Source organism: Macrobrachium nipponense, chromosome 39, assembly GCF_015104395.2.
Source record: "Macrobrachium nipponense isolate FS-2020 chromosome 39, ASM1510439v2, whole genome shotgun sequence".
Taxonomy (NCBI): domain Eukaryota; kingdom Metazoa; phylum Arthropoda; class Malacostraca; order Decapoda; family Palaemonidae; genus Macrobrachium; species Macrobrachium nipponense.
Window position 1 is genome coordinate 35829584 of NC_061099.1, and position 17643 is coordinate 35847226.

Genomic DNA, 17643 nt, shown 5'->3' on the forward strand with positions numbered 1-17643 from the left:
TTGATACCCACCAGGGGCTGGTACTAAACAAGACGAAACACATTTGACCCCCAAGGGACTAGTACCAAACACGGCGAAACAGTGTAATTGAATAACTGTTTCACCGTGTTTAGTACTAGCTCTTGGGGTTCAAATGGTCCTAAGTGAATTGGTCATTTCACATATGCCCCAGGATTTGGATTCACATATTCCCTGTAACATAAACATATATATATATTTCTGTCAAAATAACCGGATTATGGCGAGTGTCTTTCCATTATAAAAAAAGAACCGAAGATCCTAGAATCGTAGGTCTATAACTTCTTGTTACCGGGATTTATTATTTTTTTTTGTCATATTTTCGAGATAATTTGAAGACGAAGAAGTGTGTCGGTGGTTCATATTTATTTCTTTTCGTAGGGATGCCGTCTACGAAATCTTATTCGATGCCATAAGGAATACTTCATTGTGTAGATCCTCTTAACTTTTTTGGTAGAACTCGAGGTTTAAAGGGAAAATAATATTCCCTTTTTTAGCCACAAACAGATAATGTAAGTTATTTCTTTCCCAGTCAGGAGGACTATTCAAGATCAAAGTTTTCTCTCGCTACAGAGCCATTAGTGCAGCCTTTTTTGTCTTCGTAAACTCGGTAACATTTGGTTCTCCCTGCTGTCTTACCACGTCAACAACCTAGAAATTATGACGCCAGGGAGAATGACAATTCAGTTACTCAACAGTTCTGCTTGCTTAGTTATTTGATCAATTAATTGCAGCGTTCGTGGAGCGAGACAGCTTTCGTTCACCAAGTATATTAGTCTCATGCGGTTGCTGATGGGCACATCTGGCCGTTTTGCAACTTATCTAACTAACTGTCAGTTACGTCATTCATCTCGGTGGTCAAGGATGATGGCGCAGTAGATTGATCAGAAAACCGGGCCAAATATTTCATTTTCGCGCGCTTGCGTGTACGCAACTCGATCGGTTCTTGGAAGAGTTATTCTCAATATTATGTGGTATTACTATTTTCGTGATAGGGAACCGCTGCGAAGTTAGTATGTTTCTTAACATATTCTTTTTTTTTAAGCAAACATTTGGGTCGAAGCGAACAGTGTGAAGATATGTAGGCCTATATGTGGAGGTTCTTGATATATCCGCGGATTGTAATTTCGAAATATACAGAATTCTTTTTACAAGTCTGGCTCAGTGAGTTCTGTTTCAGATCTGCAAGACCACTTACAGAGTAGCATTTTGTGCTACCACGTCCAGCTCTTGAGCTGTTTCTAATCGTTCGTAAAAAAAAAGAGAGAAAAAAATAACAAATTCGGTAGTACGAGATAGTATTGTATATATGGCGATGAACCGCACACTGAATTTTAACTGATTGGATGATTATAATACAGTCAACCCAGTATGAAAAACATTCTTACTATTTTCATTTTTGATGTTTTTGATGTCATATTATAGTGGTTTGTGCTGCTGGTGTATGTGTCTTTCTTGCCTCTCGTCAAAAAACAAGCTTTATTACTGATTTATACATCGTGTTCATTTTTTCTCTTAGAAGTTGAATTGCGTCCTACAGGATCTTCTTCGGAGCGTCTTCGTACAGCCCGTGGCGGGGGGGGGGGGGGGGGGGGGGGGGAGGGGGGGGGGGGGGGGGGGGAGGCGGATAGTACTATGTCTCTGCGTCCTTATGACGTTATAATGAACGCAGCCGGGCACTATTCAGTTAGAACTTCCCTCGATTCTCGCCGAGAAAAATAGCGAACGAGAAAACTTTCCCCAATTCGTTTAGATGCTAAAACCTAAAGCCTCAAGAGGCCATATTTTTATCTTTTTATCTCGAAGCGCCGTTACTTTTCTTTTCTCTCTCTGAGAGATATAGTAGTATTATGTTTTATACACATGAAGATGTACACGTGTATATATATATATATATATATATATATATATTTATATATATATATATATATATATATTTATCTATATATATATATATATATATATATATATATCATATATATATATATATATATATATATAATATATATATATATATCATATATATATATATATATATATATATATATATATATATATATTTTTTTTTTTTTTTATGGAATACTTTGAAACTACAGTAATAAATGCAATAAAACCCAAAAGCATGCTGTGGATGAGATATGTGGATGATATCCTAACATTTTGGGATAATAGGTGGGGCAATTTTAATGAATTCCTCTCAAAATTAAACGCATTAGTTGCCCAGCATCAAATTTAAAGTTGAATGGGAAACAGACAACAAAATTCTTTTCTTGATGTTTTAATATCAGAGACACGACAGAATACAAATTTACCATATACAGAAAACCAAACGTTCTCACTTTCATCATTTACTACTTTAGCTATCACGACATTACTATCAAGATAGGTGTAGCTAGCAACCTGTTCTTAAGACCCTTACGAATTTGATCCCCAGAATTCCTGGAAAAAGATTTTGAACTAATTCACAAGCAACTCTCGTCTTTAAAGTATCCTGACCATATAATTGAGAAAGCAATTCACAAAGCAAACGTAATTTTCTACCGACCCCTCAAAGACAAGACCAGAGATACACCCAACAATAAAATGAAAATTCCTCACCTGGACACGATTATGAGAGTAACCCACACCCTCGGAAAATCTAACCCTTTTGCATTTACTTACCCAAACACCTTATCCAAATCCCTGATTAACGTCCAACAAAAGACATCTCCCAAGAACACTGGGGTATATGAAATCCCATGCCAGGACTGTGACCAATCTTATATCGGATTTACAGGTAAATCACTTCCCCAGAGATTAATACAACACAAACGGTCGGTTAGGTATGGACAACAGAACTCGGCTATTTTCAACCATATAAATGAACATAACCATAGAATAAACTGGAATTTGTCACATGTAATTTACAGCAACTGCCGGTACAAGAGTCAAATGATGGAATCGGCCTTAATAAAAGAGAGGCAGGTAATGAACATCTCAAAAGGAGCTTGGATTTCAGATACGATCGACAAGGTTTTCATTCAACCAACGCTTAAGAAGATTAAAGGAAGATTATCAGCGGGGGTGACCTAAATTGGCTTGCCTGTGGATGGACCTATTGGTATAAATACCACCTTTTCTGTAAACTTTTCTCATTCATCTACCTGAAGAGGGAGACAGCAGTCTCTGAAATATAGTACTTTTCTCTCTATATTTTGGTGTTTTTATGGGCTCCTTTTATTAGATGGAATTCTCTTGTTACAGAACATTTTTACCTGTCATATATATATATATATATATATATATATATATATATATATATCATATATATATATATATATATTATATGTATATATATTTATATATTATATATATATATATATATATCTATACTATATATATATTATATATGTATATGTATATATATATATATATATAATATATATATATATATATATATATATATATATATATATATATATATATATATATACGTATATTATATCTATATATATATATATATATATATATATATATATATATATATATATATATATATATATGTGTTATGTGTGCGTGTTGTGACTGGAAAAATGTTGTTGCAGCAGAATACCATCTAATAAAAAGGAGCCCACAAAAACGCCAAAATATAGAAATGTAGTTTGCAATTTCTATATTTTAGCGTTTTTTATGTAAATATATATATATATATATATATATATATATATTATATATATATATATATATATAATATTGTTATTCCCAGTTTCCTCGTTGGACGAGTGGTTTTCGTGGTTGGCTACCAATCCGGTGCTCCGAAGTTCGATTCTCATCTTGGCCAACGCGGAATCAGAGGAATTTTTTCTGGTGATAGAAATTCATTTCTCGATATAATGTGGTTCGGATCCCACAATAATAAGCTGTAGGTCCCGTTGCTAGGTGACCAATTAGTTCCTAGCCACGTAAAAATATCTAATCCTTCGGACCAGCCCTAGGAGAGCTGTTCATCAGCTCAGTGGTCTGGTAAAACTAAGATATACTTAACTTTTAATTTGTTATTCCTGAAATTCACCACATTGCCAGAAATGAGGGCATACATATTGCAATGCCAAAATGAACAAATAATGTTAAAGTACACCTTTCATTTGAAGACGACGGGAGAACGAATTCCTTCTTGTGGGAAGCGATACCAAGTCGACATAGACAGGAAACGGATGAGGATCGAGATGCGGGGCATTTGATTCTCATTTTAGGGAGATCGGTGTATCGCGGAAGTTAACCCGAGGAGATTATAACGAACCGAATCCCCCCCTCACCGTTTTCAAACTTTGGTCTGGAGAACGAAGAGATACGAGGAGTAAAGTCTTTAACTGAGAATCCTGTTTTGTGGGATCCATTTTAGTAGTGTTTGTGTTTGTTTGTTTGTTAGTATAGCGTTTTTACGTTGCATGGAACCAGCGGTTATTCAGCAACGGGACCAACGGCTTTTTACGTGACTTCCGAACCACATCGAGAGTGAGCTCCTATCACCAGAAGTACAAATTTCTAACCCTTCAGTGGAATGCCCGAGAATCGAACTCGCAGCCACCGAGGTGGCAGGCCAAGACCAAACGGACGACGCCACTGAGGCGCTGTGTTTGTGTTTATGACATAGTGTAGGGAGAACAGGGGGAACTCCAATAATAATAATAATAATAATAATAATAATAATAATAATAATAAAATAATAAATAATAAAACTAACCAGTGAAAATCACCCATCAAGACGTCAATCCAGCTTTCCAGCTTACAACGCGTGATCCGACCTCCAGCTTACTCGGTGCGCGTGATAAAATCTACGGTCTAATAACACGTTTTTCACCAACGACAATTAAAATAAATGCGCTATATTTTATTAGAAAATTATCGTTCTGTACTGTTTAACATGCACACTCTTTATTTCTTTACATTTTCATTCTTATAAATGTATACTCCCTCAACAAAATCAACAACAACATCCTCAGCAACAACAAAGTAGTTCTTAGGCTCACCCGCCCGAGTAAGCGAAATTAAACATATGCAGAGTATATATCTTCCCATGTCCTCTCTGCAAACTAAACCCGTCGAAACAGCAGTTGTTTTCAATGACACTGCCATAAAAGAGCGACTCCTTCCAATAATAATAATAATAATAATAATAACAATAATAATAATAATACCGGCACCGATTACGACCCTGCTTGACCTGGACCTGAGATCCTGTTTCAATAAAATAAAAGATCACCTCCAGCATTTTTGTAATTTTTAGAAATTCCAAATATGAATATTGGCCAGTTACTCGGAAACGTCGCTGAGCCAGAGAAGCGAATTGTAAGAAAAATAGAAAAAAAATAATGATAATAATAATAATAATAATATCCTTTATTTCATCTCAGGATCTTATACGTGGAACATAACAGGTAGCGACTATACAAATACACGCTATTGATACAAAAGTGAACAAAAATGAAGAAAGGAGAAAACTCACTCTCTCTCTCTCTCTCTCCTCTCTCTCTCTCTCTCTCTCATCTCTCTCTATTTACATATATATATATATCCATCTATATATATTTATTTATTTATTTATTTATTTATTTATTTATTTATTTTTGAGAGAGAGAGAAGAGAGATGAGAGAGAGAGAGAGAGAGAGAGACAGAGAGAGAGAGAGAGATGAGAATGCCTCTGTGTGTGTCTAGAATATGTGACCAAGAGACATACATCTGCATGGTACATTTTCCCAAGCTCCATATGGTACTAATTCCTAAAAACAAATGGGGGCGGGGGAGGGGGGTGGGACTGTTTTTACCAACCTGGATACTGCCTAAAGCACAGAGGTTGTGCAAATATCCCAGATACTTGCGAGGAGTTGGCAAACGTAATGTAATGTAAACCATGCTAAAAGCATGCGAGGTCTAGCCATTTTTTTTTCCTTGTTTTAAAAGTCAGGCGTGAACGTCTGGGCAAACTTTGAGTCGTTCTTTCCCTTTTTCTCCACCCCTGAGTCAGCTGAGTGTGTTTATGCAGATTAACGGCATATAACGTTCACAGTGGCATTCGTTGTAGCACCTTGCCACCTCAAAGGCGTTGATGTTTTTTTTATTTATATTTTAGCCAGGTTAAGTTTATCTTAGTTTAACCAGACCACTAGGCTGATTCACAACTCTCCCAGGGCTGGCCCGAAGGATTAGATATTTTTATACGTGGCTAGGAACGAATTGGTTACTTAGCAACGGGGCCTACAGCTTATTGTGGGATCCGAACCACATCGAGAAATTTATATTAGCCAAGACTTCAAAAGATATCCTCACTGGTTTTACTCTCCTCAGGGGAAGTGACAGAGCGGAAGAGAGTCAAGAATTCTTAGTTGTCTGTAAAAGAAAACTATATTGTACTGGTGTTGTCTGTCCGTCCGCCCTCAGACCTTAAAAACTACTGAGGCTAGAGGGCTGCAAATTGGTATGTTGATCATCCACCCTCCAATCATCAAACGTACCAAATTGCAGCCCTCTAGCCTCAGTAGTTTTCATTATATTTAAGGTTCTAGTTAGCCATAATCGTACCTATGGCAGCGCTATATATATATAGTACCACTTTCTTTCTTTCATTGATCGTAAATAAATATTTTACAAACGTTATTGACACTGGGTCACACTGGCATCATGAAGAGTAGAAATATCTACACTCGGATTGATTTACAAATGTTAATTAGCGCCTCAGTGGCGTGGTCGGTTTGGTCTTGACTGCCACCGCGGTGGCCGCGAGTTCGATTCTCGGGCATTCCATTGAGGGGTTAGAGATGTGTCTTTCTGGTGATAGAAGTTCATTCTCGACGTGGTTCGGAAGTCACGTAAAGCCGTTGGTCCCGTTGCTGAATAACCACTGGTTCCATGCAACGTAAAAACACCATACAAACAAACAAACAAAGTCGGTTACCCTCAGGAGGAGAAGAGGCTGATCAGCTGAATAATTTAGGCAACAGAAGTTAAAAATTCATTTTCAGCCGATTTCCATTTATCCCTTTTTAGAGTTAGAAAGCAGTGCCAAATTAAAACTCCACCAAAAATATGTTATATTTCCAAGTCGTAAGGGATGAGAGAAGAGTCGGGGATCTCGTGGATCGAAGAAAATATGAAATTAGTAAGCAGGTAATCCAAGAGTAAATTGAGACCACTCGGGAACGCGGGATCAATCCCTTAGGAAAGATTAGTTTTTGGGGATCAGTTGGTAATTATGCCACCATGAATACTTCGAAATACTTCTTTAGAAAAATTATTCTAAGCTGCTTAGGACTTAATATGAGAGAGAGAGAGAGAGAGAGAGAGAGAGAGAGAGAGAGAGAGCGGGAGGGGGGTTACATAGTCGCGGCCCTTCTGTTTTTTTTCTCTCAATTATGATTTGATGGTAACATTTTAACTAAATAGAAATCTCTCTCTCTCTCTCTCTCTCTCTCTCTCTCTCTCTCTCTCTCAATTATAATGGTGATATTTTAACGGAGTACAAATCTCTCTTCTCTCTCTCTCTCTTCTCTCTCTCTCTCCTTGAGTTGTGACCCACGCTAGTGGACTAACAGCCAGAGATATTATTTACTGCTTAAAACTACAGAGGTATTGCAGAGTTCTAATTTGTGCTACGAGGTCACACAGAGAGAGAGAGAGAGAGAGAGAGAGAGAGAGAAAGTACTCTCCCTCACAAAGTGACATAACGTTATTTAAAGGTGACATTATCGTAAACACCTTTATTTAGATCCTAGATTGTTTGCGCATCATGCAAATACTGATAAAATAAAAAAAAAAAAAAAAAAACGCTGGGCCTCTGGCATGGTGGCTAGTGTCGTGACAAGCCGCTCAGATGTCGCGGGTTCGCGTCTCCCACAAGGGCGATCAAAAATCACTAGCTCTATCATGATCAGTTACTGCTGCAGTATGGGGTCTTTAGCGGTGAGAGGTTGAAACCAACATTCTTTGGAAGCTTGAATTTGGTGTGCTCATTCCATGTGAGGAGGTTTCGTTTACTGAAATAATAATAATAATAATAATAATAATAATGTTCAAGTAAGTATAGAAAATTGCGTAAAACTTTAAGTTTCATTTTATCGCTTTTGTTGACCTAATGTAGGAAAATTCATTCATCTCTCTATCCATTACGTTAAGAATCCGGTCGTATCGGGGGCTTATTGATGTCGCCTCTAAGTCTAAATAATGGCATATCATTGCATTGTTGATTCAACTCCTCTATCGGGTGGTCGTCGATCGATTGGGTCTACGATAGAAAAAGTAGATCAAAGCTAGAGTTGTTTATCTCCCGGATAGCGTCGATCGTTTGATGGTAGGTAGAATGAAGTACTATAAGTAGATTAACATCAACCGTGCATTTGATGTCTAGGCCAGTCCCTTACGACGCTCCTGATTGCCTGTTGATAAGCCAATGACAGGGCTGGAAATTCTCCTCAGTCCCTCTCGAGAATTCACATAGGCAGGATGTATTTTGTTCCCTCTCTTCCTGAGGTATAAGGCTTTCAGGAGAGGTGGAACATACATCCTGCCTACGTGAACTCTCGAGAGAGACTGAGAGTTTCCAGCCTTGTGGTTGGCTTATCAACAGCCAATCAAGAGCGTCGTAAGGGACTGGCCTAGACGTCAAACGCACGGTTGATGTGATGAATCTACTATTGCTGCCTTTGAGTCTGAGAAACATTGAGCAGTTTGTGTGCCAAGTTTTTTTATGATTTTATGAGAGTCAAATATTTATACGTAAATGCCATGTTTAGATGCATTCAGGTTCTCTTATGAGTAGCATCAATGTATAAAGCTTATTCATATGCATGTATGAAACTTATTCATATTCACGTATTCACTTACACGTATAAAACATGTATACACGTATAAAATCTATTAATAAGCATGTATGAAACTTATTCATATCCACGTATTCATTTGCATGTACAAAACATGTATACACGTATAAAATTTATTAATATGCATGTATAAAACTTATTCAGATGTATGTATAAGATTTATGCATATGCATGTGTTAAACATATTTATATCGATGTATAAAACTTATTAATATACATATATGAAATATTCATATGAATGTATAAAACTTATTCATATGCATGTTTAGAACTTATTCATATGTATTTATAAAACTTATTCATATCTATGTATAAAACTTACGCAGTAGTTAAAGGATTGATGAAGTATTGTACACGTAAAGGAATTTATTTGGAAATGCATATACATCACCTAGCACAACCAGTCTTATTGTTCTCCAAACCAAGGAAGTAATATATATATATATATATATAATATATATATATATATATATATATAGTATATATATATATATATATATATAAGTACTTTCGTAGTATATATGCTTCTTGAAAATGTAGAATGTACTACGAAAGTACCTGTTTTAAGTCCCTGTTTCCCTTAACCTTTGTTCCGTGGATTTAAGGATATCCTCAAGTACGTATTACTTCGTGCTACATTGGACTATATATATAGGTATATATATATATATAATATATATATATATATATATATATTATATATATATATATTTATCAGTACTCAGGAAACTTATATTTTTATATTAAAAAACAAAACACATAATGAGAGAGAACGTTTGCCTCAAATAAGAGTTTTCATTCGAAAGAAATCTAAAGATTTCGGAACACTGCAACCTCTTCAATTTAAAATCTAATTGACAATAAATAAATTTCTAACTGATTCCTTGTGGTCCAGCCTTTGGAGAGTCCTTTCAGCTAAGTGGTCTGATAACAAAAATACTACTCTTTTAAAGAAATAATTCTCACGGCATGCATACCCTATATGAGGGTCTCGATATAGGAATCCATTTTGAAGTTTTAAGTAGCTTGATCGTGTCCGTCTATCATGCATATTGAAACGTGAGTGACAGATTATGTGAGGTATTGAAGATGCGTCTCTTAGAAGCGTTAGGTAATAGTTCAGAGAGAGAGAGAGAGAGAGAGGAGAGAGAGAGAGAGAGAGAGAGAGAATATTTGATGAGGGATTTTAAATGAAATGGTTTGGGATTACTTCGTTCGAGATCTTGACATATTTTATTTAGTGGCTCAGAGAGAGAGAGAGAGAGAGAGAGAGAGAGAGAGAGAGAGAGAGAATATTTGATGAGGGATTCCACATGAAAGGTATTATTAGGGTTACTTCGTGGAGGTCTTGACATGTTTTGATAATAATTGATATCTCCCTCCAGTATGTCTCAACATTATTTATTTTCTCATCAGTGAATACTGACGGTGAGATCCCGAGAGAGAGAGAGAGAGAGAGAGAGAGAGAGAGAGAGAGAGAGAGAGAATTATGAATAAAAATGACAGAAATTCCGTGGAAGTGAGATATTCATCTTCTTCGTCCACAACGCTGGTGACAAGCTTTGATAGACGGCGGACCTTTGCGTGGGTATTCATTTGTCCTTTGGATCGGCTGGTTTTTAAGTAAATAAAAATGCATAGAAAAATATTCCGAAAAATGGCAATAAATTGATATTATCGTTTAGAAGACGAATCCTGTTGATATGATACACGCTCACCACGAGAGGACATTCACTTGATATTCAAACTTCTAAATAAATATTGCGTGTGTTGGACAGGAGTAACGGATGGTGTTTGGAAATACAGAAAGAATAGATCACTTACCAATAAAAAAAAATTTTAGCATATTAATAAATAAATACATAAAAATGTCATGAATGAATATGAAAGGGCATCTCTCGTTCCCGTCTTTAAATTTTTTTTTCCTTTTTGTTTTTTATTTTATAAATTCCATGTCAGAATGAAATGTCAAATCGATAGTCCGTAAAATGTAGTCCTTTTGGTAGCAAATGACTTTTAACTTTTATATTTTGATTCAAACACTTGCTATTGATGAAAGGTTATCTTGTTTCACCTCACAGGGTGACGCTTTCTGAAATCACGGTTTTCTTGGGGAAATAAGATTCCATTCCAAGGTTTTTTTTTTTTTTTTTTTTTTTTTTTTTTCTTAATCTGCATAACACCACCTTACAGACTGGAATGTAATCTAGTTAGAGGATTAAACATATGCATAGTAGTTTGGCAGAAATTAAGGCTTTCTTCAATTACGTCAATGACGCACCGCATTTCCTAGATATATAAGCGCCTCAGTGGCGTGATCGGTAAGGTGTTGGCCTGCCACATCGGTGGTCGCGATTTCGATTCTCTGGCATTCCATTGATGGTTGAGAGATGTGTATTTCTGGTGATAGAAGTTCACTCTCGATGTGGTTCGGAAGACACGTAAAGCCGTTGGTCCCGTTGCCTGAATAACCACTGGTTCCACGCAACGTAAAAACACCATACAAACACACAAAAGCCAAAAGGTTTTTTTTTTCCTGAATTATTATTTCTTTTCCTTCTTTTATCGATACTCGACAAGTGGCGTTCGACAATAGCCGCTCTCACCTGGTGGTCTACGGCCTCCTTAAGATTCATGGTGACATTTTCAGTAGGGCACAACAGGGCCTTTACGACACTTGGTAACGAATGGGGCTAAAGGTTGCTGATGTTTTTATGCTTCCTGAGAATTATTTCCGCTTCTGCTATGGCCCGATTGCTTTTGTCTTTTGCGTTCAGTTACGCACGCGCGCACACACATATACCTATATATATTTGTATGTTTATGTATAATATATATATGATATATATATATATTAAATAATATATAATCTAATGTACATAACGTGAGGGGACGTAATTATTATCCATTGAAAAATTCACCCTGCGTTTTAACTTTGTGGAAAACTGTATTAATTCCGAGATAGAGCGAAATGGGATATTTAAGGAGGACATTTGTGGCTTCTAACGACATGTATGTATGTATGTATATTATATTATATATATATATATATATATATATATATATATATATATATATATGTATGTATATATATATATATGTATATATATATAAATATATATATATATATATATATATATATCTAAATATATATATATATATATATATATATATTATATATATATATATATATATATATATATATATTACGGTCTTTACTGTCCTGTGAGATTTATGAATTTACGATGAATCACTGAAATGCAAAACAATTTTGATAATTATAATAGACGGTCGCATCAGTTTTCCCTTTCCCAAATATATCAATTCAAATTTCCAAGAGAGAAATTGGATATTTCAACAAATCGTTATTTTTTTTTTTTTACTATATTACGATTTAGATTTTGTTGAGCGATATTTGAATAGGTCATAGATTTTTTTTTTCAATTAAATGTCTATAAATGTTTTCAACTTATGTTAATTGGCTCTCTCTAGCAATGAGTAAATTTTATTACACTTATGGATTTGACCAAACTACTTTGAATATAATTCATATTTACCTATGAAAAAGCAGCTTCATTTTTGGGTGTTTATTTAATAACAAGTAATGATTTTGCTTTCCAGTATTCACATCAAATGCCACTAGATATTAAAAGAAACCGCTGATATATTTCGCGAAGGAATAAATAAATAAGGGCTTAATTGATTAAAAGGCTAGGTAGCCAACTGAGAAGACAAATCTTCTAATCTTACCTCGCTGTCGAACTTCGCCAAAGTTCCAGAGGTCCTTTAATCCTGTTGTTGGCCCTTCTTCTGTGCCATCAACATTCCCAAAAAGCCTACGATTGTCAATTAAAGCTTTAGACACAAATAGCGAACGCTCTCAATTTCTCCTTCCTGAGAGCGAGAGAGACCGGTCTGAGTAGGGCAGCAAAGCAATATAGTTCCCCAGAGCGGCGTTAGCCACCGAGACAAGCGGACGTACGTTGAATCTCTCGAACATCGAAGACTGAGTTTTATCATTCTTCCATTGACAACTTTTGCTGTGATTTTTTATATATTTTATCGAGTGTTAAGACGTTTATTATGGATCACTTCGTGCACCTTTGAATGGAAAAATAAACAAAAAATGAAGGAAAAAAGTTACAAAAAAACGAATAGGTATTTTGTGACCTTTTTTAGACGATGAAAAAAGTGAGCAAGTTGACGGGAAACTTTTTGGCGATATCGTATATAAAATACTCACTAATAAAATGTAATTAGTTGACTCTGCGAGCTTATTTTTGCAAAGAGAAAATCATTGCCATATACAGCTACCTCTTTTTTTTTTATCCAAAACCAAATGTTTTGTGAAAGCTAGTTGTATTTATAAATCTCCGGAATGTAGCTATAATTTTGTTCGTTCAAGAAAGTGTTGGAAACATTTCTTCGTAAGTTTATAGTTAATTCGCAAATACTTTATTGATATTTTTATGTTAAGTGGCCCTGTTTTTTAATGTATTTTGTTTGTCTTCAGCCAGAATATTTAGTTATTATCAGTGTTAAACTGAAATATAAAACAGTAATTTTTATACTGAACAATATTTTCTTCTGTAATTCATAGAAGTCGGAATAAATCCAGCAGGTAATTATGTAAAATACATCATAACCATATTACTTTGTTCAATTTATATATTGTATATATATATATAAACAATATATTTATAAATAATGAAGATAAAAAAAAGGCCCCATAAAACACATTTTAATTTTAATGTTGCAAACCAATATATTTGTCAGAGCACTTCCTTCTGTTCTCGAAATAAAATGGCTGGCAACGTTTAAAAAGGATAGTGTAATTTGGGTGGGCCATTCAATATTATACTGTTTGTATTACAGTAAAAGACAATTAATAAGTAAATAATTATACTCACATTATAATTGTATGTACGTATTTATGTATACATGATACGTTGCACTCGCATTTATATATGTATGTATGTATATATACTATAATTTATATATATATATATATATATATATTTATATATATATATATATATAAATATATATATAGTATATATATATAAAGTATATGTACTTAAAAAATGTATGTGCGTATTTCTGAATATATACACACACATATAATATATATGTTTATTATATATAATACATATATATGTGTGTGTGGGTATATGTATGAATATTATTTATTATGTATATTCCACGATACGTACACTTTGCATATATATGTATATATAAATACATATATATAAATATACATACTTATAAATGTATGTGCGTATTTGTTTATTAAAGACACACATATATATTTATTATATTATAGTACTATATTTGTGTGTATAAATATATATGTATACTAGATATATATTTATATACCTTATATATTATATATATTTGTATGTATGTATAGCATGTGCGTGCGTCTGTGTGTTGTTAGACTTACAAATGGCAAACATTTTCGAAGCTTCAGTGACAATCAGTCTTGGGTAAAAGGCAGCTTCAGTTTCATCTTCAGGACGAGCTGATGCTCCCTCTTGCGAAATGATTTTGGCATATCAGTTTTTTCAATTAGGAAACTGACCCTAACTTTATTCATATTTCGTTCAAAGTAAACTTACTGTAAGGTCACGTTTCTTTAAAACTTTTTTTTTTTTTTTTTTTTTTTTTGTTTTTTTTTTTTTTTTTTTTGTTTACGTGCTCAAAATGCTCTGACCCAAATTGGATAATGGTATTATTTCTTTATATATTTTTTTTTTTTATATAATTATATATATATTATATATAAATATATATATATTATATTTTTTTTTTTTTTTTTTTTTTCAGTTTTCTCTGAGTGAAAGTTAGTATTTGGTATAACATTTTATCGAAACTGCGACCACTTTCCTCATCCAGTTCATTTAAACCATGAAGATTTAAGATCAGAATTCAAGCACTATAATGGTGACGGCAGTATACCTCACGTGTGACTGTAGGTATTACTTAAGGCCCCTAACTGCAACACCCTTCACTCCTTTTACTGTACCTCCGTTCATATTCATTTTCTTCCGTTTTACTTTCCTTTACCCTCTCCTAACACTTGATTCATAGTGCTACTGCTTTGAGGTTTTCTTCTGTTACACCTTTCAAACCTTATACTCTCAATTTCCGTTTCAGCGCTTGAATGACCTCATAGGTCCCCAGCTCTTGGCCTTTGGCCCAAATTTCTATATTCAATTTAATTCAACTATCGGCGTTACTTAAGGTTCTTTGCAGCGTGCCATCGGCCCCCTAGCTGCAACCCCCTTTCATTCCTTCTACTGTACCTCCGTTCATATTCGTTGTCTTCCATCTTACTTTCCTCAACCCTCTCCTAACAACTGCTTGGAGGTTTTCCTCCTGTTACACCTTTCAGTGCTGAATGACCTCGTAGGTCCCAGCGCTTGGCCTTTGGCCTATATTTAATATTTCCGCTCAGTTTCAGTTCTCAAAATACGGAAAGTTCAGACGAGTCTAGACAGATCGAACCAAATTATTCATTAACCGCAAGATCAGCTTGGTGGATCCAACTCCGAAGATTGCGGACGAAATTGAATTTGCCTTTTAAATTTTTTTTTTCAGAATTGCTTCGTCAACGTTTAATGTGTCGTTATTGAATGATACCCGAGATAAAAACACAAATGACGAAGGCTTTTTTTTTTTTTTTTTTTTTTTTTTTTTTCTTTTTTTTTTTTTTTTTTTTTTTTTTTTTCTGACCACAAATGGCAAGGTTTCGCTGTCTGTTGGTTATGGAGCGAATAATACATAAACGTTCTCGCTGCAAGAGTTTATTCATACTGAATGTGTTTATTCCACGAAAATTATTTTGAAAGAAATTATATATATATATATATATATATATATATATATATATATATATATATATTATATATATATATACTTTTATGTATTTTATTTTTCGACGAATTGGTTGCGTCTACATTTTGAGAGAGAGAGAGAGAGAGAGAGAGAGAGAGAGAGAGAGAGAGAGAGAGAGAGAGAATAAATTAACAATTATATATATGTATATATATATATATACCCTATCTATCTATCTATCTATCTATCTATCTGTCTATCTATCTATTAATATTTATATAGTATATATATATATATATATATATATATATATATGTGTGTGTGTGTGTGGTGTGTGTGTGTGTGTACCTTATATGGTATATACACATATACGCACAAACATACATACATAAATTACCTTTTGTAATATGAGTTTTTGAAACAATATCACATGAATGCCTGCGTAACTTATTTCTTATTCCAGAACAAACAAATGCAACATTGACATCCTTATAGAACATACGAGAAACATATTCGTTTAAAAAGCAAACACCCCCCACCCCCGGGGGGATAGTGCTATCGGTGGAACCCAAATGGCGCACTGTAGGCATGAATAGGCATTGCTTAAGGTTCCTTTGCAGCGTGCCTTCGGCACCTACCTGCAACCCCTTTCATTCCTTTTACTGTATCTCCGTTCCACTGCGAGATATTCCTCCCATTACATGTTTTCAAACCGTTCTTTACCGTCAATTTCCCTTCCATCGCTGAGTGACCTCATAGGTCTCAGCGCTCGGCGTTTGGCCTGGACTGTGGATACCATTACATTCCACTCTTGGCCAGCTTCTCCGTAATTCGAAAACAAGTGTCACAAACTATCAAATAGTTTAGGGGAAACGTAATATATACTGCCATATAAATATCTGGCCATGATTTATCAAACGCGATTGGACAGAAAAAATAAGAGTTTGTAGGTTTTGTTTTTTGTTTAGTTAATGCGTTTACGATGGTTAACTGGTGATGCTTTTTGAGTTGAATTACGATGAGATATACTATATATCTCGGGGTTGCTAAAAGCCTCCGAATTTTGTTGTGATACACTGCGTGATATACAGTGTAATTGGACTTTAGTTTTGGGTAGGAACACAACCACACACACACACATTATATATATTCTTTGCAACGTCCCTTCGGCTCCTAGTTGCAAAATCCCTCTCATTTCTTTTACTGTCCCTCCTTTCATATTCTCTTCCTTCCATCTTCCTCTCCACCCTCTCCTAACAATTATTGTTTCATAGTGCAAAAGAAGAGAGGTTTTCCTCCTGTTACACCCTTCCAAACCTCCTCATAATCTCAGTTTTCCTTTCATTGGTGAATGACCTCATAGGTCCAAGCACTTGTCCTTAGGCCTATAAGTTTTATACTCCATTTTAAAAGTGCAGTTTAAACTGAGTCGGAAAATTAATTATTTTAGTTTTTTATTCTTAAGTAAACTGAGTCCCATTTCTAATTTGAGTGTGAAGTGTCATTCTTTCATACCATGGACAGCCGTTTAACATTTGCTCCCATATTTCGTTATTACTGAAAATAATGGTGCGTTTTGTAATATTTCTTGTCATTGAAAGTTTACTTCGTGTAACAAATTAAGGCATAACAACTGTCATAAGATGTCGACATAATTTTTGTATGCGGTCTGTATTCACTCTTAGCTTTATATAAGCGTGTCCATAAAGTCCCAGTACCATTCCGAGCAATAAATACTTGTAATGGTACTTGGACTTTATGGACACCCTGTGTAAGTGTGGATTTTTTATTACGTGAATGTTTTAGCATTATTATTATTTTATATTAGTTATTATTATTATTATTATTATTATTATTATTATTATTATTATTATTATTATATTATTATTATTATTATTTATTTTTTATTTTTTTTTTATTGATGATAGACCAACC